The sequence below is a fragment of the Carlito syrichta genome, unplaced genomic scaffold (genome assembly GCF_000164805.1).
Source record: "Carlito syrichta isolate Samal-C Ts95f unplaced genomic scaffold, Tarsius_syrichta-2.0.1 Scaffold144209, whole genome shotgun sequence".
NCBI classification, from domain to species: domain Eukaryota; kingdom Metazoa; phylum Chordata; class Mammalia; order Primates; family Tarsiidae; genus Carlito; species Carlito syrichta.
In genome coordinates, this window is record NW_007088305.1 from 100,257 (window position 1) to 104,489 (window position 4,233).

General features: G+C 57.0%; 1 protein-coding gene across 1 annotated transcript in view; it reads left to right on the plus strand.

Moving 5' to 3' along the window:
• The first annotated feature begins 1,720 nt into the window (after positions 1–1,720).
• The window catches only part of GRN (granulin precursor), an 8,872-nt gene continuing 6,359 nt past the window's right edge, over positions 1,721–4,233 (plus strand). The window contains exon 1 of the mRNA XM_008050335.2: positions 1,721–1,789. The gene's annotated coding sequence lies outside the window, so the exon portion shown is untranslated. The remainder of the gene's footprint in view (positions 1,790–4,233) is intronic.

Sequence of the window (4,233 nt, forward strand, 5' to 3'; positions counted from 1 at the left end):
TGGTGATCCTTTCGCCTCAGCCTTCCAAGTAGCTGTAACTATAGGCGCGCGCTACCATACCTGGCTGCGTGTATATTATTTGGTTCTGGGTAGTGATTAATAATAGGCTGATGTATCGATTTGCCTAACATCTCATGAAAATTTCGTGTGTATTGTTTCTTTTTCTTGAGTCAGCGTCTCACTGTCGCCCAGGCTAAAGTGCAGTGGCACACTCATGGCCACCACAGCCTTCACCTGCTGGGCTCAGGCGCTCCTTCCACCTCAACCTTCCAAGTAGCTGGAATGACAGGTGCGCGCCACCATTCTAATTTTTTGATTTATCGTAGAGACGAGGTCTCACCGAGTTGCCCAGGCTGGTCTTGAATCTCTGGGCTCAGGCAATCCTCTCGTTTCAGCCTCCCAAAGTGCTGGGACCACAGACTTGAGCCACTGTGCCTAGCCATGTGTGTATTTCAACAAAAGCAGAAGCTACATTCCCAAGCCTCAAGATACACAGGAAGGGAAATAAGCACGCGTGTGTCATCGGGCAGAGCAGCCCGATCATCAGCGGGCATCGTATCCACTCTCTGGGGCCGCTCCAGCTCCAGGATAAGAACTCCTGCCACAGGATCGCCGGCTCTGCCACACCTTCCCTGCGCAGACTCCCGCCGCTCCTGGGCTTGGCTAGCTGTCACCCCACGCCCGCCTCGCCCTCAGCCTGCAGGGCTCTCCCTCCCCTCCCACACCCGCCTCGCCCTCAGCCTGCAGGGCTCTCCCTCCCCAAGCGACACCAGCTTTCCTGGAGCTCTCCTCCTTCCTCCTGGCCCGGCTCCCGTCGACATCCCTGCCTGGCCCAGGCCCTTTGGCATTGAGCAGTCTGGCTCTCGTGGCTGGCGAGTCTGTTCTGGGAGGCACGTTTTCTCTTTTCATCCACCGTGCAACTCCTCAAAGGCAGCGCCAACTGAGACCAGGAAGCCACTTGCACTCAGTTTCCACCCCAGCCCCGCCTGTGCCGGGAACCCAGCAGCACCTCAAGCCCATTAAACATGGCATTCAATCTCTGGCAAGGCTGCCGTTCCTGTCTGGTTTCCCAGGGCTCTTCTCACCACCCCTCCCCCACCTGCTAGTTAAAGTCCTTCCAGAGTTAGCTCACCAAGGTGAAATTCAACCTCTTCTTCCCAACATGGGGCCAATTATATGTATCTACAGCACCTGGGGCACGGCCTTGTACCTCGATCAGATTTAGTCTGAGCCTGTCTTCCCCCCTCCCGCCCAGCACCCCGAGGAAAGGGCTTGGGGAAAGTTCAGTTTTGTCCTCAACTCGCTCTGGGCCCTAGCTGCTGAACGGAACAGAACAGACTAGAAAGAGGATGCACAAATATCCCAAGGCCAGAAGCGGACATCCTGTAAATAACCTCGACCTAACCCAAGGGACAGTCCCCTGGGGTGCCAAGGTCCCAGACGAGCGCTGTCATCTCTAGCAAGCTCTCCCAGGCGCCCGCCGAACCGGCACGGCGACGTCCGACCTCCGGGCCCCGGCGGGCTGCGGTGTCACATGATTCCCCAATCACATGATCCCTAGAAACTGGGAGTGGTGGGAGGGAGGAAGGGGGAGGAGAGTGACTAGAGTAGGGAAAAAAACACGGCATTCCAGGCTGGCCCCGCCTCTACGTCGACGAATGGCCAATGGAAACGCGGCAGCCCGGACCTATGGCCAATGGAAACGGAGGTAGGCGGGGCCTCGCGCGGAGGGGCCGTAGTCCGCCAGCCGACCGGCGGCTGCTGCCCAGGAGCGCGGATCCGGACGCAGGTAGGGGGGCAGTCGCGCGGATCCCTTGCTTGCTCCTTCCCGGGGCCCGCCAGGGCCATGTGGGCTTGAGCGTCCTCTGGAGTCTCAGCCGAGAGACAAGGGAAGCCCCGAGTGCAGACATTTCTTTGGGGGCTTCTGATGCGCTGGAGGGAGTTTCATGGGGGAAGTAAGCAGTGATTGCAGTGACCTCGCTAAGAGGGGGCCATCTCCCTTTCAGCATCCCGGGAAGCTGCAGCCTTGTCTCCCAGGGTAGTGGCCACTTACTTCTTGAGCCGGCTGCACCCCCTGTCAGCAGGTGGGTGGTTCCCGCGGCGGCCGGGACACGGTCCTGGAGCTCCAAGGGTCCCAGAGCAGGCCCTGAGACCCCCGGCTTCTAGATGTCGGGGCCCTGGAGCGGTGACCGAACCCCTGAGCTGTGTCTGGCTCCTCTTCTTCCTCTCGTGGAGGGTGGGACCATCCAACTTCCGCCTTTCCCAGTCACTTTTTCCTGCTCCTTCGCGGCGGGTGGGCTCAGCTTTGGGGGATTCCCCCTTCCCTTGGCACTCGAGGTTGGGGCTGCCACCTAGCGGGAGATGACAGAGCCAGGGGCTTGACGCCCTCCTGTCCGCCCCCCCCCGCCCCCTCATTGTTCTGGCATGTGGGTTGGGGGTGAGAGAGGCACCACTCGGAACCCAGGAGAGGACTTGGGCCTCCACCTTGCAGTCCACGTGCGCATGTATTCAGTAGGTCCATACACTGTATTCCCTAACCCTAGGGTGGACAGGACGGAACACATACATAGGGAGCTCACTAAGGCGCCGAACGATCCTGTGCCGACACGGCACCCCTTCCCGACAAGCCAGGGCAGGAGGCAGCCTGCTGAGGGTGGAGGCCCAGCGCCCGGGAGGCTGGTGGGGTGGGCGGTAGGTGCTTTGCCCTGGAGCTGTGGGTGTGAGGAGAGGGTGAGAGTGGCCACGGGTCAGGACCAGGCTCCTCACCTGTACCTGACCAGGAGGTGGCCTCTTGGGCTGTTCTTTCAGTCAGAGGAGGGGGCACTCAAGGAAAGTCCGGGGAAGGGGAGAGGATTGGAGTGACCGGAGTGACTGGGTGGGTGGGATGTCTGACCCTCCAGCAGTGTCCACAGAGGGACTCAAGGCCAGTCGAGGCACACAGACAGGGGTCAGCTGTGGAGGCCTTAACAGTCGGCAACTGGCAATTCTTGAATGCCTGGCCTCAAGAGATCCTCCTACCTCGGCCTCCCAAAGTGCTGGGATTATAGGTGTGAGCCACCATGCCCTGCTGGTTGGTGGCAATCCTAGGATGAGGACCCAGGTGTGATTTCCAGACCGTCCTTACAGCCCTGTGTCTGTCACACCTATCCCCAAGGGGCTTGGGGCCCATTCCTAGGCATTGCCCAGAGTGCCATTTGTGATTGAATACAGGTCTAATAAGCTCTGGGGCTGTCAAAACCTGTCATCACTGTGCCTCGACATATGACATGCCACATTACAGCTGTCCCTCAGTATCTGCAGGGAGTTGGTTGCAGGACCCCACTTGGACACCAAAATCTGCGGGTGCTCAAGTCCATGATATAACATGGTGTAGGATTTGCATAGACCCCAGGCGCACCCTCCCCTGTACTTTAAATCATCTCTAAGCTGGGCATGGTGGCTCACATCTGTAATCCCAGCACTTTGGGAGGTGGAGGTGAGAGGATTGCCTGAGTCCAGGGGTTCAGGACCAGCCTGGGCAACTTGATGAGACCTTATCTCTATCACAAACCAAAAATAATTTAGCTGGGCATGGTGGCACACACCTGTGGTTCCAGCTACTTGGGAGGCAGAGGCAGAAGAATCACCTGAGCCCAGCAGGTCAAGGTGCTGTGGCCGTGAGTGTGCCACTGCCCTCCAGACTGGGTGACAGAGTGAGACTCTGACTCAAAAAAATAGAAATAAAAAATAAAAATAATAAATCACCTCGGCCGGGCTTGATGGCTCAGCCTGTAATCCCAGCAATTTGGGAGGCCAAGGTGAGTGGGTTGCCTGAGTCCATGGCTTTGAGACCAGCCGGGCAACTTGGGGAGACCTCACCTCTACAATAAATCAAAAATTAGCTGGGCATGGTCATGTGTGCCTATAGTTCTGGCTACTTGGAAAGCTGAGGCGGAAGGATTGCCAGAGCCCAGCAGGTCGATGCTGGGATGGCTGTGAGCGTGTGTGCCACTGCACTCCAGCCTGGGAAACAGAATGAGACTCCAACTCAAAAAAAATAAGTAAAATAAAATAAAATAAATAAGTAAATAAATCACCTGTAGGTCACGTACAATACCTAATACAGTGGGAACACCGTCTCCATAGTTGTTGTACTGTCTTGTTCAGGGAATAAGGAAAAGTCCTGAGCACACTGTGTACCTCAGCAACAACAGAACTTTTTCTGGAATTTTTTTTTTTTGAGTTGGAGTCTCA